General features: G+C 38.1%; 1 protein-coding gene across 12 annotated transcripts in view; it reads right to left on the bottom strand.

Moving 5' to 3' along the window:
* Positions 1 to 20,597, bottom strand: part of sox5 (SRY-box transcription factor 5) — a 251,157-nt gene that overhangs the window by 168,773 nt on the left and 61,787 nt on the right. For 7 of the 12 annotated variants that reach the window (XM_048154934.1, XM_048154936.1, XM_048154939.1 and 4 more), the window contains one exon: positions 12,789 to 12,859. The exons of 2 other annotated variants lie outside the window; for them this stretch is intronic. The gene's annotated coding sequence lies outside the window, so the exon portion shown is untranslated. The remainder of the gene's footprint in view (positions 1 to 12,788; positions 12,860 to 20,597) is intronic. 3 more of the 12 variants (XM_048154941.1, XM_048154943.1, XM_048154938.1) reach the window with 1 other exon arrangement.

The following is a 20,597-nucleotide window of genomic DNA, read 5'->3' on the forward strand; positions in this document are numbered from 1 at the left end:
CTGACAATCTACCGAACATGAATTTCAAACAGCCTCCTCAGCACCTGACAAACGGGGCTGAGCTCCGCCGATGACCCACAATGCACTAGGGCAGAGGGGGCCACCGGAGGGAGGCGAACGGAGGACGACGCAGGCGGGCGACACTCATGACGTTTTTAAAACAAGGAGGAGGGGGATGAAGACATGTTCAAATGACAGGTTTACAGCTTCTGGATTGGATAGGTAGTGTTGGAGTGATAGAAGGGTCAAAACTATGCTGTCAAATCCAGAATGTCTTCCCACCTCAGCTGATGGAGGTATTTTCAGCTAAATTGCACATCACTTAACATACATTTTGGGCCACTGCGATCTTGTGTTTGACTGGAATGAAGGGTTGAACGTACGACACTATGAATGTGCTTCGCCCTCTGTGATGATGTCACTGATATAAAATGAATGTCCACTTCATTAAAGGATGCAATGATGATGAATCTATAAAAAAAAGTTGGGCTATGAATCTATAAAAAAGTTGGGGTTGGTAAGATTTTAATGTTTTGAATTAAGTCTTTTATGCTCACCAAGGCTGCATTTATTTGATCGAAAATACAGTAGTAAAAAAAAAAAGAAAAAAAGTAGTAATATTATGCAATATTATTAGTTTAAATCAACTTCTGCTTTCATATATTTTAAAATGTAGTTTATATAAGTGATGGCAAAGCTAAATTTTCAGCATCATTACTCCAGTCTTAAGTGTCACATGATCCTTAAGAAATCATTCTAATATGCTGATTTGGAGCTCAAGAAACATTTTTTAATATTATCAATGTTAAAAACGGTTTTTCTGCTTAATATTTTTTAGTGGAAACTAAACTTAGTGATTTTTTTTTCCAGAATTCTTCAGTGAATAGAAAGTTCAAAAGAACAGCATTTATTTAAAGGGTCATTGATGAATAAGGTTTTCAAAAGTGTCAAAAAATATAAAGGAGATATAATTAATTTTGAAGTTTTATTAAGCGTTAAAGGTGCTACAGAGGATGTTTTGTTTTATACATTTTTGCAATATTACTTGAAACTGTCTTTACTAACTGATAAAAGACTATTTATTAGGTGCACTGAAAGGAATAATATTAATATACACCATCTGTGCACGAGGTAGGGCCTTAAAAACATCAGCCGATCATCGCGTAAACGATTGGCCCTCTGGCTTGTCAATCACTGCCATGACGTTCCTTGTGAGAGACGTGCGCGGCTATGAGGTATGAGTTACCTGCGGTGAGTCCGACAAAATGAATCCACTAACACGACACAGCGAATGCCGGTGGTAAACAAACACTTGTGTTCCAATACTCGTGCACGAGTTTTGGGAGGTGTTCCCTCGAAATGAGCTGTGAAGGAGGGGGGTTGTTCTTACGCATGTGCTCATTTCAAAAACACAGTAACAGTCTTTAGTTTCTCAGTCGACGAAAAGATCCTCTGTAGCACCTTTAACAATGGGATTATATGGATTTTATAATCAAATAACTTTTTTATCTTCATAAATAGTTTTCTAAGTCCTTACGATGGTTAATTGACTTGTAGTGGTGTGTTTGAGGCGAGCACTAACCCCCTCTGGCACGTCTACGCCAAAAAACAGCACTTGCAATTTGAGCTTCGCCGACCCGACACAATCTCGCCTCATGTTCACGTTCATGCGAGAGTGACAAAATGCTTTACGGTAATTCAAAAACAATGTATATATTATGACTTTATAAGACAATTTCGAAAATTACCCACCTCCATCAAGATTTCTTGTACATTATTTGCAAAACTACTGCGCTGGTGAGCGTTAGTCATTGTAGTCCAGAGCTGCGAGTATTTACGACAGTGTGAATCACTGAAGGAACCTGTAGGGGGAGCTTCGCAAATCTTACTGAGTTCCGCTTTAACACTGCTTTTGTCATTTATTACAAAATGGACAACATGCGTTACCAAAAAGTAATTTGGTTTAACCAAAATTTCGGTTTTACCAATTGACACTTTTGGTTATACTGAATAACGATATTTTCAAACAATGCTAACAGGCTGATATCTAGCTAACTAGCTAGTTAGGTTGCAAGCTAGCTAGCAAAAGGACAATGAAACATTTTATATTTACAATTTTTTTTAAATATTACAACATTTTCCATGTTTTATAGTGGTTGTACCGAATGACCTGATATTTCGGGACATGCGTATGAGCAAATGAAACATGACAAACAGTTAAGAGAGAGTTAGTTACTTTGCTTTATGACCGTGTGGTCCTTTGCAAGTGTCTGAATGATGTCACATCCTGTCACATGATATTGACAGCATGACTTGATCCAAAATGGTCCTTTTATATTGGTTACTCCGAATCACATCAATGAAATTCATTTTTTCTGGACATTATTTCTCATAACAAAGCAATGACTTCTACACATAATTTTAATACCATGTCATACTATGTTGATATATGATGTTATAAAATCATGCCAGAATAAAAAATATATACATTTATTACATTTTAAGATATTTTAATCACAAATGAAATGGATGTATTGGCCTTTGGATGGTTAAACTGAACGACTTTTTGACACTTCAACATTTTTCAAATACCTTTATTTGTAGCAAAATATAATTGAAACCCTTTGGATTCAATACAAGAGATCTAGTTGTACTACCTTACATACTTTGGATGTCATATCTTTGTTTTTTATTGTTATTAAGGCCTTTGGACAAAAAAAAAGACCCATCACGTCATTGACTCAAATAGAAATCCTTTGTATCAATGTGAAAGTCTTTACTGTCAAATTCTGATTAATTTAATGCACTCGTTGAATAAAAGTATTAATTTATTTCAAAATTACACATGCACACACACACATGCCCTCCAGGTAAAATTGTAAGTTTAAGCTTAGAAGCATAGAAACCTCAGAAAAAGTCATAGTACACCTCTTCTCAAGAAGCCACATGATTTGAGGTGTTGTTAATGTTTCGTTACGCACTAAAGTTTCATATTAAAAGGTTTGTTCAAAAATTTAAATTCTGTGCAAAAGTTTGCACAAACTGCTAAATATGAGAGAACACTGATCTAATCAACTTTTTAGCTCTCGTTGCACAAAACAGCCAGCCATGTAGGAGCGAATGGCTAGCCCTTACTCACAGATACACAAACAAACAGACACACACACAAACAAACACACACGGCGGAGGGAGGCAGGGCAGATCAGAGGGGAGTCCAGATGGACGGAGAGAGCCTCAGTGTCCCCACACCCTCACGTGTCATATGTTGTCCCATCTGTACCATCACGGCACGGCCCCCCAACCCCAGGGACGCGCACACGCACACATTCGCGTATACACACACACGAATTCCATATCTCTCACCCTATGTCTCCTGGGTATGATACAAACAAACTTCCCGCACCCATTGTGTTCACATGTGACGATTAGAATTCCGGATGCAGGACACGTATACATCTCTCTAGCATGTGTGCGCAAGGTTTGATCTGGCTGTTAGGGACCTTTAGCGAGGATATCACCTCTGCCCTTCACTTCCAGCTCTCGGCCTATTTAACACTCCGCTGGAGCTCTCCACGCCACAGCGCTCTATTAAATATGCTCTTTGATACGGGCACACTCTCTGCAAATGTACGGCGCACTACTTAGAGGTTAATTCCTTTTCAGCTATTCAATTGTTGATGAGAGCTCTCAATATGTTCGGTTTCAGAGCTCGGAAGCCAAAGTGAAGAGAGTCATCGACCAACACAACTAAAACAACTATTAAAACAAACGTTCCCTAGACACAAAAACCCATGTAATTATCAATTGTATGCTTAAGAAAAAGATACCTAGATGGTGGGAATTTTTTTGTTTGTGTTTTTGTTTTGTTTTTTTGAAGTACTGTGCACAGTTAGCAGTTAGCTTAGAGGCTATATGTTAGTGCACTGTTTTTCTTCTTTTAGTGCACAGTCTTTTTCTTCTGGGAGAACAGTTACTATTGAAGACTCATCATGCACAACAAATTTTTATCAAATCAGATGCTCTCTAGAATGAGAATGTCTCCTAATAATAAAAAAAAAAAAAAAAAAAAAAAAAAAAAAACATGAGAATGTTCTTAACCCCAATACTACCTGCAACTGACTAGCATGTAGCAAATCATGTACAGGGAGGGCTGTGATGTAAATTTACCGCCTAATGGCTATTTAGGAAACAAAAAAAACAAGGATGCACCCGTCGATTTGTCCAGTCCAAACTTTCTGTTTCAACAGGAAATAGGTCAACATGAAATACAGCAATTTCTACACTACCATTCCAAGGTTTGGGGTCAGTACGATTTTTTATTTTTACTTGCACTACCGTGCAGTAAAAAGATTTTTTAATGTTTTTAAAAGAAGTCTTTTTTGCTCACCAAGGCTTCATTTATTTGATCCAAAATACTGCAAAAACAGCAATATTCTGAAATATTTTTACAATTTAAAATAACTGTTTCTATTTGAATATATTTTAAAATGCAATTTATTTCTGTGTTGGCAAAGCTGAATTTTCAGCATCATTACTCCAGTCTTCAGTGTCACATGATCCTTCAGAAATCATTCTAATATGCCGATTTGCGGCTCAAGAAACATTTCTTATTATTATCAATGTTGAAAACAGTTGTGTACAATTTTTTTTTTCAGGATTATTTGATGAATAGAAAGATCAAAATAACAGAATTTATCTGAGATAGAAAGCTTTTGCAACAATAAAAATGTCTATACTGTCACTATTGATCAATTTAATGAATCCTTGCTGAATAAAAGTATTAATTTCTAAACTCTTACTGACCCCAAAATTTAGAACGGTAGTGATAATGTTACAAAAGCTTTCCATTTCAGATAAATGCTGTTCTTTTGAACTTTCTATTCATCAAAGAATCCTGTAAAAAATTGTACACAACTGTTTTCAACATTGACAGTATTAATAAATGTTTCTGAATGGAACTCAAACCATTTTCCTATTAGATTGAAGTTGGCTTCAAAAACCTATTACATTTAATAACATTTAATAATTACGTTTAATAAAACGTAAACAGACAACTTCAGCTTTTCACCATTTATGCCTCAACTACAAGCTAAATGTTTAACTGCACACACACACAAAAAAAAAAAAAACGCATGGCATCAACACTAGTTCTGGTTGCTTTGCTGAGAACACAAGACTTGCGAGATGAAAGGGAAACAGATTCCGGGGGAGAATTCCAGGAGGCACTCAGGAGTTTACTTCTAAATGATCAGCAAACATGTAACAATACCTCCCACTAATGGAGGTGTTTTGTTGGTTTTAATCCACCTAATTGGCTGGGGTTCAGCACTACCGACGAAAAGCCGAGAATAATGCTACTACCTGTTCTCCTCCTCTCCTTCTGTTCATCTCAAGGAGAAGAAAACCCAAAGGACCAGACATTACTTTAACCCACAGGAGAAGAATCCCAGAGGGGGCAAAAGAACGAGAATATGAGAGAGAGAGAGGTTCTCCCTCACCTGAGATGAATAGAGCAGGTGATGTTTATGTATGATTCTCATTATTTAAAGCTCTTGCATTGAGGGAGATCACATGATCTGCCTGAATTGGAGAGGGAAGCACTTGAAAACAAATCGATCTGTGGAATGAGGCAGGGTCCTGGAGATTGATCTTAAAGGGACAGTTTACACCAAAATTAATATTCTGCATTTCATGTCATTCCAAACCTGTAGGACTTTCTTTGTTCTGCGTGCAACATAAAAATATATTTTGAAAAATGTCCATGCTGCTTTTTTACATACAAATTCAATAAATGGGAACTAATGCTTTTATGCTTTGAAAAAGATGCAAAAGCATTATTATCGGTATAAAGTGTTAACCAAATCAACATATTAGAATGAAACCGTGTACCATTTTCCATGGTTTTGCGTAAAGTCATTAAGTCGCACTACTCCTCAAAACATTTGATGAGCATTAAAAACCGGTTATGCCACATTAAATGTTGTAGTTAGATTATTCATAACCATTACTGTGGAAATAAAAGGAGGCTTGTTATCGCTGTATGACTGAGCATTGATTTAGTGTATTTGGATACTAGATCACTGGAGAGCTCAGGTCATTGAAAAATCTCTCGCTTGGACTATTCCTCCATTTCTCCAGAGGCCTCTCTCGTCCTCTTCTGCCCTGTTCTAACACTCGGCGAACTGAAGCAATTACAAGGCCTGACGGCAAGCCCACATCATATGGAATTGGATTGTATGTAGACGAGCTTTTGGTTGTTTATATGGAAATGCGATTGCCGTGTTGATTAGGGAGCTCCGTCCCTGCCCACGCCCTTCATCGCAGCACCTCGCAGGGGACGCCGCAACCTACAAGACACACAAACGCATCGATGTAATTCACTCAAGAGCCTCATTTTTCATAATGAGTGCGTCTTTATGTGGCCTCTGCTGTTTTCACACACTGTGAGCAGTAATGACTGCGTATACATTCATAGGCGCGTTTTCCGCAATTAGCCCGACGGCCGCTCGGGTGAGGGAGTTCAGGTACTGAAGAGAGCCGGAGTGGGGCAGGTCTACTGGGAGGGAGATGCAGGGAATACGGTGGCACTGGGCATATTGAGAGATGCACTCAGGAGGGAATTTGGAAGAGGAGTGTGGGACAATCTGTCGCCTGATGACAGATGATGTGTTTCACTGAATAGTGAACTCAGAGAGAAGGATTTTTTTTTTTTTTTTTTTTTTTAAATATACTGATTATACTGGTTTCATTGACTACACTCTAAAAAATGCTGGGTTAAAAACAACCCAAGTTGGGTTGAAAATGGACAAACCCAGCAATTTGGTTGTTTTAACCCAGCGGTAGGGTTAAATGTTTGCCCAACCTGCTGGGTAGTTTTATTTAACTCAACTATTGTTTAAAAATTACTGTATTGCTTAATTAAAATTAACCCAAAGTATGTTGGAAATGAACATTTATTAATCTTCAATGAACAATAAACATTTATTAAATTGCTTATTAATACATTTATATTAATAAACTATTAAACTATTAAATTTATATTAATAAAATATTAAAGCTTATTAATAAACATTCACCTTTTGTCTATTATTGTTGCCTCTAATTGCATCTGGTTTTTAATTTCCCAACTATTTTGGGTTCATTTTAAGCTAGCCATATAGCAATTTTTAAACAATAGCTGGTTTAAATAAAACTACCCAGCAGGTTGGGCAAACATTTAACCCAACCGCTGGGTTTGTCCATTTTCAACCCAACTTGGGTTGTTTTTAACCCAGCATTTTTTAGAGTGTAGTCGATTAGTTCTCTGTTGACTAGTTGTGGACTAAATTACTCCAGTTGCACTACAACAGGATTAAGCTTGATTAATTTCTACATACATAATTGTATAAATGTATATCAATAATATTTAATATTATATAGCAATAATAACAAAACTATAACAATAGTTTAGTTAAATAAAAATACCAAGGAGGTTGGGCAAACATTTAACCCAACCACTGAGTTAAAACAAACAACCCAATTGCTGAGTTTATCCATTTTCAACCCAACTTGGGTTATTTTTAACCCATTATTTTTTTTTTATGAGCGAACATGAATTAATGAACAATTGCATTATCGGTTAACATTAACCTAAATGAATAACTGCTGTAAAAAAAGTTTACCTACAGTAATACATTAACTAATTTAAGAAAGTGAACCTTAATGTATTGTAACTAAAGACATATTCCTGTCCACAAACTGCATCATAATGTATCTGAGATTATTTTTGCATAATAACTTTTAAGGACCAATTATATTTGAATGTGAATTCAAAAATGGACCATGCTGCTTGGGTTGTGGACATCTGTGATATTCTGAGTTAATTTACAGAGTTTACACACAGTAAAAGCCAAAATTCTTGTGAACAATTATGATATTTTTCACTTTCATATATTTTGGGAAAAAAGGACTGCTACTCTCGGCAAGTCTGAAAAGGGGCAGCATACTGTGACATTAATTTAACACAATTATTTCTATTTAATCCAAATCAAAACTCTAAGTAGACTAATGAAAAATAAAGTCTCTTATGCTCACAAAGGCTGCAATTATTTGATCAAAAATACAGTAAAACAGTAACATTGTGAAATATTATTACAATTTAAAGTAACAGTTTTCTATTTAAATACATTTTAAAATGTAATCTATTCCTGTGATGGAAAAGCTGAATTTTCAGCAGTCGAGTATTCTCGTCGCTTCATACAATTAAGGTTGAACCACTGCAGTCACATGGCCTATTTTAACAATGTCTTTAGTACCTTTCTGGACCTTGAAAGTAGTGGTTAAATTGCCGTCTATGGAGGAATCAGACAGCTCTTGGATTTCATCAAAAATATCTTAATTTGTGTTTCAAAGATGAATGAAGGTCTCATGGGTGTGGAACGACGTAATTAATGACAGAATTTCATTCATTTCATTTCATTAGAGAGAAAGAAATCAAATATTGTCCCAGAGAATGACAGACACAAATGAGTGAGACACAACTCGACAGTATATAACTTTAGTATGAATCTTGCAGAGTAGACATGCTAGCTTTTGTGATCTTCATCCACTGACGCTATATTTTGAATCACTTACATAAAGTTAAACACTCTTCTAGACAACCAGAAAAAGTAGTAGTCATAATATCCAGCATCATCTCTCAAGTTGGAGAAGACCACAGCCAAAACCCCAGCTCTGTTCCTCATGTGCTCTTTACAATGCCAAGCACAATTGGCTTCCATTTCTCTGTGTGTATTTACATTGGAGACTATGGCAGAGTAAACAGGTGCTTTGTTAGAGAGCACCAGAGGCCTGACATGCTGTACACACAGTTTTACTTCTCCGCTCAAACACGGATTCAGCCACATCCTCTATCATGCCTGCATGTGTTTACAGAGGAAGACAAGGGTCCCTGTAGTGATCGGCCTGCAGGGAAACCGAGGAGTCCCGGTGTTTGGAGTGCATGCAGGTGTCTTGTGAGAGTTAACGGGATACACGTGTACACAAATGGATGCATGCATTCTTCAGACAGTGACTTTCGCTTTACGGATAAACACACGCATGCTTTCAGCTGTGTTTTCCAATAAAGGAAAGAGGACGTTGCATCATGAGTAGAGGTCAAAGTGGTCACAACATCTAAAACAACTTTACAGCCCTACAACTTCCCTCTGCACTACATGATTTCCTGTCTGTGTGGGCTAAACCCAGGCGGAACTTCCTTTAGATGTGTACTGAGAGGAAGACAGGTCAGAGGTCACACAAGCATACTTGTTCGTGCCCCACACACAGCTTGTGATCCAAATGCTTGAACACATTTGAACAACAATATTTTACTGTTTGTACTGCACAAAGGAAGCTATAGTCACACAAACATAAACCTTTATGAAGAGGCTGATGACCTTTCAGTCCAGCCCGGACGTTGTTCAATGCACAAATGTGTCACCTAAACAATACAGGTTTAAAGTGGTCTGGGATCTTTTAAAGAGAGATGAGAACTCAAATTTCCATGTACCATGTAAAAATACCGTAATTTTCAGAACTTAAACTCAAATAGTCACAGAGCTGCAAAAGTGGCTTGTTCTGAAATTCTTGGTTTTCTGATGTCTGATTTCTATTACTGACATAGTATTAATGTATGGTTGCACACGTTTACATTTCACTGATGGCCATTCATGATGAAGTAATAAAAAAGAATTCCTAAAAACAAGAAGAATCAATTATAGGATAACAGTGGAAAAATGCACCAAACCTTGAGCTGTTCCTGGATGTGTGTAGCATCTACACCTCTGCACATCCTTCTGTTGGATCTTAGTGCATTCTTAACCCGATTATCCTTAAGAAGCCGACATCGCATAAGGTCATGTAAACACGTTAGCCCGTTTTCCTTTATCGGAATAAGGTCATAAACGGCTTAAGCATAAACCAATCGACACAGCTAGATTTTTGCCCCATACCCCGATTTGTCCTGACATGTAAACACATTAACCTGCATTATGTGGGCTTATTGAAGTATGCATGTTTGATATGTGACAGGAAAGCATCCTTACTTACAGACTGAAGCGCATCCCAAAAGAGCGAGTATTTTGAGGAAATAAATCACAAACTCCGACTTTTTCTTGACCCAAGAAATTATAAAAATGTGTTCTCATCTTATGTAGCCAAAGTAAAAGTGATGAGTTCAGATACTAAATGCCACCTCTGTCAAAAATGAGATGATGACATTGAGCGAATGCTCTCCGCACATAGTATACATTCATCAAATACTTTTCCTTCAAATCTGCTAAATCCCAGCATCAGCCTATTAAGAAATACCGGTTCGCTGGCAGAAACCGCTAAACTCCACTTCCCTTTGTCAGCAAAAGCCTCTAAGTCCACAGAAGAACCAATCAGAAGATGCAAATCGAATCATGTGATTTCAAGATGAATGATGAGCCGGCTTTCAATTGCCAAACTGCAAGTTATCATCATGTTTTGTAAATCATTACAGCGGCAATAACAGGAATTTAAAACACAACAGTGTTCCTTTTGCTAGTGTAAAACTGACAGAAATTGATGTTTTACTATGTCTTGTAGTCCAAAGAGGTGGACTTAGAGCACACGTGGATTTCATGAAGCTTCACGAATCATTTGTTTCGAATCAGTGGTTCAGAGCGCCAAAATTGTTAAGTCATAAGTGTTTTGAAACTTCAATAGTTCACGTGACTCTGACAGTCTGATACGCACTCCGAATCACTGATTCGAAACAAATGATTCGTTAAGCTTCAAAGCTTCATGAAGCAGTGTTTTGAAATCATCCATCACTAGATATTGTTGAATAAAGTCGCTATTTTGTTATTTTTGGCACACAAAAAGTATTCTAGTCGCTTTATAATATTAAGGTTGAACCACTGTAGTCACATGAACTGTTTCAAATATGTTTTTAGTAGCTTTCTGGGCATTGAAAAAGGGAGTGTTATTGCTGGCGTTGCAGGCCTTACTGAGCCGTCAGATTTTATCAAAAATATCTTAATTTGTGTTCCAATGATGAACGAAGGTCTTACGGGTGTGGAACGACATGAGGGTGAGTAATTAATGACAGAATTTTCATTTTTGGGTGAACTAACCCTTTAATGCTATTACATCATAACTGACATATACTCGGAGTCATAAACACAAATGATTACGTATTGACCTCACTACCGTGAAATTTATAAAGAGCCCTTAATGGGACATGGTGATGGAAAAAATATGATATGGGAGGAAAAATTATATGTCAATGCTTTTGAGTTTTCTCACAAATGATTTGCGTTTTCTCAAGAAACTTTGTGTTAGCTACATTTTTGCAAAAAAATGCAAAGTTTTTTAGAAGGATGCAAATGTTTTGCGAATGAACACAAAGTTTCTCAGAAGTTTCGAAATATATATATTTTTTCCCCCCATCTCATATTTCTACACCACCATGTTCTAGCAGTTTACATCTGTCAAGCACTATTATTCAGCCATTTATGTAGGAGTCTTAAAGGCACAGCAGCAAAACACAGGACATTTCATTCTAAAGGTCAGAAGAAGGGTGAAAAATAAAATAAAAAAAAACTCATGCAAAACTATAACAAAAATATTTGGACTTTTCAAGCATTATAAAAAGACCTCAGGAAAAATAAATAAATAAAATGATAATATAATTTATGATATGACTTTAAAGACAGACTCACACACATTCTTGTCATTCTCCAAGCCTCAAGCTTGGCTATCTTTCCTGGACAGTGTCAACAGCAAACCCATATGTCATTTAATATGAAGGTCTGCGAAGCATGCACTTGAGTGTATTTGACAGGAAAGAAGAAAAAAAAAAAAAAAAACAATCTGATTTTAGGAGTGTGGCTGTTTCCAGTTGACTGGATCAGCAGCTGAGTAGCTCTGCAGTGACCCGTGTGTGTGTGTATTTATGTGTGTGTGGACAGGGTACAGGCTGCCCTCAGAGAAACGGTCATGGGGCATCTCTCAGCTGCCCTGCATTGTTGCTGCAAATACACAAAGCACACAGCCTGGCCCTCCAGCTGGCCCTGTGCCCCCTCCCTGTGGCCCTGTCCTCTCTCTATCTCATTCTTTCTGTCTTTCTGCTTCTCTTGCTCTCTGTTTGTTCTGATAACTTTGACCCAACTCTCTGTATCTTCACTCCACCTCCTCCCACTGAAAAACGCCAACCAGCTCACTTTTGTCTCTTCGGGAACATATAAAAAACAGCTACGTTTTAAAAGTGAAAACCGCATTTAAATGGAAAACAAGTCACTCGTGGTACAATAAGTGACAGAGCAATTTTGACTTTTTGCAGCTGTAAATCAAAAAAATGGATGCCAAAAGTTTAACCTGATTGGTATTAGATATTTTGCCTAATAATAATTACAACCAGTGATGCATTATTGTCCGGCATCTACACGGCCTTTTGCTTTCTCTCCCAAATGCGAAGGTCCAAACTGGGCACTTAGTTCTTTCTTAGGGCGCTACAATTGGCTGATGGCTTTTCTGCCAGGCTGGGATGGGGGACTTCATTGGCTGACAGTTATAGTGTAGCCATGGAAACTACTAGCCCATGATAACCATGATTAGAGGTGTCATGATGACAACAATACGGCACAGAGCGATAATGTGTCTTTGATGAGCACATCGCAGCCATTGTGAAGCAGTAATTGATTTGTTTACCAATACTACAGACTTTGCTTGTGTCGGCCAACAACAATGGGGTGTCCTTGCACAAAAACGAGGGAAGAAAAAGAGTAAAAATAGGAACTGACCTACAAAGGATGTGAAAGAGATGAGTGCTGCTTGTCTTCAGACCACAAACCCATTGGTGAGCAGCTGAACCCTGGGGATGAGAAACAGAGGAAAGGAGAGAGGTGAATTAAGAAAGAGAAAGGAGGAAGGCATTAAGGTAGCAGTTAAATCCAGTCTAAAAAGGAAAATTTTTTAAGAATTGTCCAAGCTGCTCTTTTCCATGAAATTAAAGTGGATGGAGACCACAGATGACAAGCAGAACATTCACAAAATAATGTCTAAAATTTCAGTCTGTTCTGCACACAAATTTATCAGATTTCTTCATACTACTTTAAATACAATAAAATAGTCATACTGACCACTTTTACAAAGTTTTATGGTGTTTTTGCCCTTTTAGGAGCTTAACAGCCTCTATTTCCCATTCACTCCCTTTGTATGGAAAGCAGCATGAACATTCTTCAAACAATCTTCTTTTGTGTTCTACAGAGAAAAGTCAGTTATACAAGTTAAAAAAAAAAAGAAAAAAAATAATATGATGACAGTATTTTTTTTTTAGGTGAACTATCCCTTTAAATTTTCAAAAATATTGAACAGATGTCCAAAAACAGAATCAAACAGGTCCACAGAGACCCTTTCAACAGGTGGGAAAGGGAAGTCTACAGTCTGTGCACACACACACGTATGTGAAAGCATGTGCGTGTGTTCACCTGCATGTTAAGAGCTCTGTTCTAATCTTTATGGTAATAAACTCTGGCGGCTACTTGGCTGCCGGCGCTGCAGATCAGGCTTTAATAGAAAGTAAATGTGTTTGCTGAGAAAGGGGAAGAGTCACTTGAAATGGGAGTAATGTATTCCTTATTGAGCTGAGTGTGTGTGTGTGTGTGTGTGTGTGTGTGTGTGTGTGTGTGTGTGTGTGTGTGTGTGTGTGTGTGTGTGTGTGTGTGTGTGTCCACTGGGGTCAAGTGAAGCTGGGTGATGCTTATGAGCCTCTCAACTATTAGCAATCACACAAACACAACTTTTAACCATTCAGATGAATATTTCTGGTTAATTAATGGTGTTTGCTAAGGCGAGCATTGCCAGTACAATTACTCAAACATAGCAGAAGGTTTTTTTTTTTTCCTTTTCTTCTTTTTTCAAAAACACCTGTTCATGCTACGGCACGAATGATACCTCAAATAGCTTTTTGAGGACAGGTGTGCTATTACTTTTGATCAGACTTGACAACCACCCAAAACACCCTACCATTATTGTGGCGAGTTTTGCACGGTCAAACATTTTAAAATTTTCACAGATGAAATCCATTCAATTTAATAGGAATCCACATGATCAGGAATGTCATGTCAGGGCAGGTTGCAGTTGGTCACGCTGATTTGCTCCGCTGACCAAAATAAACTTCTGTGTGAGCTGTGCTTCATAAATCACTACACTATCAACAATAGACCTTTTTTTAATATGATAACTACTTGGTACTTTGATATAAGAAGTCCATGACATAGTAGGTTTTTTTTTTTTTTTTGTTATTTAGTATTTTTCCTTTTTAATCACTGTTTTTTATTAATTTAAACATTAATTATATATATATATAAAAATATATATTTTTTAATTTTTTAATTTTTTTTTTATTTTTGCAATGTGGCAAATCATTGTTTAAAAGTACAGATATTCAATCAACTCTCAATTGATACAATGTAACAAAAAAGTTTTGAGATGTCAAATAGCCATATACAGTACTTTGGAACTGATTGAATTGGTTGAAATACCTTATTCAGATTCCAAGGTATCTATATGTTACTCTACAAAGAATTAACCTGCCAAATGTCCAAAAAAAAAAAAAAAAAGTTTTGCCAGTCATGTTACACCCCTTCACAGTCTCTCCGCCTTTATTTCGCTGTCATATAAACTTCACTCAGACACACAAACATCAAACATGTGCACACAAGACGCTCTCTAGTACGCACGCTCGTGATTCACACAATACAAAGCAAATGTACCCCAGACAAAGTGCACAAAGTCTTAACCAGCAAACTATGCTCCATTCACTCCTGTTTAAAAAGGTCACCACTTTCTCTGGCTAAGCGCCCTGTGTCTATTGATAATTTTATGCATAAACAAATGGCAAATTTGTGCCACATAAATATGTATTAGCAATTAATAATGTCCCGCGTCTGTGGCGATGCCAGGTGCATGCGAAATCAGCACGGGCACTCTGCAGAGCTGGTGCTTTTGTTTTCCTCCAGCTCTCTCAGGGTTGCCACAATAGGCACACAATAGATGCACAATGGGCACCCGTAACAGGGCACCGTGCCCCTGAGACAATGCCAGGCTCCCTGAATGAGCCACCATCACCTGGGCAGAGCCAAAACAATGCGGGCATCACCAGACAGCTACGGGGGTATTATTGAATTAGCAGCCGCATTGTGATTAAGGGTTTAGAGGGGCATTTAGTGGTTTTGCTTTTTAAATAATGATGAATTTGATGACTGAGGCAGCCACGGATATGGCGGATGCACGCATGTGTGCGTTTGATGGAGAGATTGAATTTAAAAATACACGGGCGCGCGCACACGCACACACACCTGTTCATCAGCAGAAACACCTGGAAGCTGTCTGTTCATGTTCCATTTTTACCTTGGTGTCATAGAGATCTCTATGTCAGTGTGAGCGGTAACATGCAGGCACAGTCTACACAAATAAACATATCTGTTTTGTTGGGTAGGATTTTTCAGGACATCACAATGCCATTATTGTCTCACACAGACAGAGATGAGGGACAAGACGGACAGAAAGCGCAGCTCCTCTATTCCTCTGCCCCTCTAGTGTTTAATAGGATCAGATAAACACAATGGCTCTAATAAAGTGCCAGGCTAACATCATACTGAGATTAAGAGAGAGAGAGAGAGAGAGAGAGAGAATTAAAGGGTAGAATGGGAGATTGTGAAAGCATTTGTATCAGACATAGCGGATGACAGGGGGGCTTATTTAGGGAAAGAAGAGGATTACCAGCCGCCAGCCTGCGGTTGTGCTCCTCTTCGACTTTCTATAATCACTGTGATCATAAGACCAGCACAATTCAGCTCCGCTAATAATGCACACACACATCTGCCTATTCATTTCAGCTCTAATGCAATAATAGCCCTGAAACATCTGGTAATGAAACTCGCTGGAATCAAGATGGGCGGATTTGCCGGCATCTGTCCCTCTGCTGGCTCCAACCTGCTCCGGTTCTTCGGGCTTAAAGGCAACGTGAAATGAAAATTGACCCTATTTACTGTTTTAACGCACATTACTGGTCTTATTGTGCACAATTAATCAGTGCATGTTATTCTGAAGAAAACTAAATGGTTTGTTATTCTTTTGTCTTCAGATGTCATAACATCCTCTCACTCTGAAACAACGTTCTTTTTCCGATGACATCACCTAGGCCACACAGGCTATTGGATAACGTTAAAAGTCAACATAAAACCCATTTTACTTCGGTAATCCGATGCATTTCTGTGGAAAACAGGATATTCAATTGCAAGAAAAAAAAGAAATGCCAACAATGGCATTAGGAAATAATTGGATTTCGAAAAGTTGCCATTACAAACCAGGAGCCAGATTCATGCATGCCAACAAACACACAATGGCGACCAAAAGCTAGACGGCTGGAGTGCCCCAGACCTTCAGGGTTCAATTACCTGAGTACCTCCACCCCCCTTCCCCTAGAGTCCTTTACCCGGTCTGAGGCTGCGAGGGCGACTTCCTGTCCCACTCCCCGGGGTTCATAGGAGAGGAAGGAGGAATGACACGGTGCCCATGAAAGAGCCATTGTTCATCGAGGTGGTCCCGGTACTGTGTGAGGGGAGGTGGCTAATCACAAGGCGGGCCACAACGCAGGGGTAAATATTTATCTGCTGGGATGTAAACGACGGATCATGTAATTTAGCAACAGGCCGTTCCTTCCTGCATGGTGATGATGTTTAGTCTTGGGTAGGAGAGGCAAGGGGTGTTAGTCAGTCTGATCAGAACCTGCCTATCTCAGACACAGCAGCGGTTGATTATCACTGAAGCATCTTCACACTAAAACTGACACTCTTTAAGTGTGTAGGCGACTAAGTCAAAGTTTTTTTTTCAACTAAAAATATTTTCAGGATGTTTTTCATAAATTTTTTTGCTATAGAGGTTTTAAAAACTGGTAGGAACATCCTGTGGTACAACTTGGTGGATAATGTGTCTTGTGGTGGTGTTTAATTCATGCTGCCATTTCTGGGTGTTGAAAAATTTTTGTGTCAAAAATTGCAAAATAATAAATAAAGTGCATAAAACGCTACAGTAAAAACCTGTTTTTGTTACCAAGTTACACAGTGATAAACTGTAAATTGTTTAACATTGCATTATATGTAATTTTACTGTAAAATACTGTCAAATTTATGGCAAGTAAAACTAAAACTTTTGCAAGTAAAAACTACAAATTACCATTTAATTTACAGTGAAAAACAGTAAAAAGACATTATTTTATTTTATATATATAAAGACATAGATTTATTTCAACAAATACTTAGTATGTCTTCCATAATTTTAAGTATACTGCTCTGACCCTTCTTGACACGGATTGTACAAGTTCAAGACTAATTGTCACATCCTGTCCTGTTTAACTTTAATGGAGAGTGTTGCTCAGCTCGTCTCTACAGAAATCCCCACAGGTACTCAAGAGTGTTAAGACTGGGTGAAATACATGTCCACAGAAGTTTTTTCACCTTAGGAGAATGCATATCATCATTGTCATGTTGAAAAATGCCCAACAATTCAGGGAATGAGGAGAGGGTAGCATCTTCTGTTTCAAGTTTTTGATTGCATCACACAGTGGTGTGTGAATTCATGACAACATTGATAAAGTACAACTCCCTACCACTGAACTTCACTGTGGGAACCAGGTACTTCTCACTTTACTCCTCCTCTAGCAACACCATATCATTTTGGATGCTGTTAGATCCAAATTGATTGACTTGGTCTCACGAGACCAGAGTATGGATTCCCAGAAGTCTACATTTTTGTAAATATGGGTCTTGGAAAAGGCTAATTGACTTTATTGTGCTTTGGCTACATATGTAGTTCCAGTGAGGACAACCACCATGCATGTCACTTCTGCAGACTGCATCTTACTCTGTGAGATAAACAGTCACTCTTTTCATCATTTTTGCTGGCTCTGAGACACTCGTTTGGTATTTCTCCTGCTCTTTGTCTAGCAAAAAATCACTTATCACTAAATGAAAGCTTAAAATGAAGGCCTGATTATTTCAGGGGCCTTGTCACAAGTCCATTGTTTTTGAATTTCTGTGTTACTTTTGCTATCTTTTGACACTTAAAACAATGATTTGGTAATCCTCTTGTACCACTGTTCTCTTTTGTGTTAAGAAATGTCTCCTGACAGTTCTCTCCCAAGTGGTTCCTTTGTTGTCAGCATTAAGTCTGAAAATGATTCAGTGGGCTATATAACACTTTTAATTGCCAAGAAATTACTTCTCTTTAAATGGTTTGGTTCAACATACTTACCAGTTGATCAAAAATTGCCTTAAACCTACACCAGAAATTTTTTTATTTAGTTTTGTTTAGTAACTTTCAGGTGGGTGTACTCATTTTTGCAACAACATTTTATCACTTTGATAAGAAAATCTTATTTCCAAAATAATTTTGACATGCTTCTTTGGTAAGAACATTATATCTCTAAAGAACCTTAACACACACACTTAAAACAACAACAAAAAAAATCTTACAAAACACTTGCCACACACTCGTTGACTTCCTGTTGCTGTGTTTGTGCTCCAATCATTCGCAACTTGAGGTGAACAGTTCTACGATGTAAGCGATGTAAGTAATGACCAACAGGCCAGGGACAAAACCACCCCAGACCACAATTTCTCCTTAAAGACCAACTGATTCTTTCTAGATTTTTAGATTTGACCATGCTCGCAAACTTCACCGCAGTGATGCCAGGGTGTTGTTATCTGGTATTCTGTGTGGCTACTTACCGGTCTGAGATAAAAATAAAGGTTCTCCTAAAAATAAACATTCTTTATTGGCATTGATGGTTCCACAAAGAACCTTTAACATCAATGGAACCTTTCCATTGGACAAAAGGTTCTTTATAGTGGAAAAAGTTTCTTTAGATATATAAATATAGTTCTTCTATTGCAATGCTATGAAAAATCCCTTTTAGAAACCTTAATTTTACAATAGTCTACTCTAGAGATAGCTCAGATCCCTCCTTCAATCCAAGTCGATGGGCTATTTTTTGCAGATTGCATTGTCCAGTAGGGAAAAATGCTTTGACTTTGAAAGGTAGTATTAGCACAATCGGCGCAGGACGACTTGAACCCCGTCTTCACATGAATGAGAGCTGTCGTTTCAGATGTCATGAGGCTCAATCACAGGGTGAAAGAACTCCAACACTTAAAAATGTGTCTGTGTGACAAGCTCAATTAAATCGAATCCACGACCGTCCTCATGTCTGCATTCATCTTTCTGTCAAGATCTTTATACATATTTCACTTCCTCGCTCTGTCGAAATAGTTTCTTCTCTTATTGTACATATTCTTTCTCTCTATCAATCTCACCTCTCACGTCTGCTATTTCTCGTCTAACTTCATTTTCTCACTCTTGCCTCTTCCTCACCTCTACTTCTCCTTCCTTTCTCTGTTCCTTTATCTTTTCACCATCTCCATTCTTCCTCCTTTTCTGTAACTAAAAAAAAAATTGGTTCTATCCATTCTCTTGCTCTTGTTTTTTCCCCTCTCCTGCCTGAGTAATGTGTATGCGAGTACATCGCTCATGTTTAGGACTTTCCGTGAGTTGACAGCCTTTTAACGCTGTGCATTGTAGCCAGGATGCAGGACACTTTATTTTACCCCATCTCTCTCTGTTTGTCTAAGGCAAACACATAGGCACTCTTAACGTAGCAATTTTAAATGAGAACAAACAATAGACTTAATATACACCACCGTTCAAAAGTTTGGGGTCGGAAAGATTTTTTTCATGATTTTGAAGTCTCTTGGTTGAAGTCTCTTATGCTTACCGATGCAGCATTTATTTTAATTTAACAATTTTGTCCCCACAGTTTAAACTAAGCTGAGAGATGTAAACCCCACAACACACACAAAGGCCCTGTTTACACCTGGTATTAAGATGCGTTTCACAAATGGACGATGCTAAATACAGGTGAAATGGGGTCTAACACGTTTTAAGCTTATCCACTTTCGACCACTTCCAGAGGTGGTTGAAAACAAATTTGACCGGATTGCTTTCGGAGTGTAGATGCTATTGTGGCCGAATGTGTTCGAACAACCACAAAAGACCGCCTACTCTCCGCCTACTGACTTGATGCATAAACATTATGGGAAATGTGTTAGCCAGACGGGGTTTAAATGAAAAATGTACCAAGCACAATGTTCTCTCACCATTCCTGATTTGTAACATGCACTCACCGCGTGGTCTTGCGGCTATCAGAGCAAAAACCCATACATTTAACCAGCCTTAGACCCTCCCGTCAAAAGAAATCAGGACAGAAGTGGTTAAAAGTGGGCAAAAGAGATGGAATAAAACACCAGGTAAACAGAAGTGTGTCTTACTTGTCTACTTGAGATCCGATCGACCAAAACACATTTGTGGGGAATGTTGTTTATATGTCTATGTGGTGTTTTTCATATGCTTTCAGACAAACCATGTGCAAATTCATAAGTCAACACCACTGCTGAGTATTTCCTCCTTTAGAAGTCCAGTGTATACGGGTTGAAATCGCTAGTGTTTCTGGCGTCAAGCAACTACCTTGTAACCAATCACGTCAAAGCGTG

The sequence above is a fragment of the Megalobrama amblycephala genome, linkage group LG14, assembly GCF_018812025.1.
Source record: "Megalobrama amblycephala isolate DHTTF-2021 linkage group LG14, ASM1881202v1, whole genome shotgun sequence".
In the NCBI taxonomy this organism is placed as follows: domain Eukaryota; kingdom Metazoa; phylum Chordata; class Actinopteri; order Cypriniformes; family Xenocyprididae; genus Megalobrama; species Megalobrama amblycephala.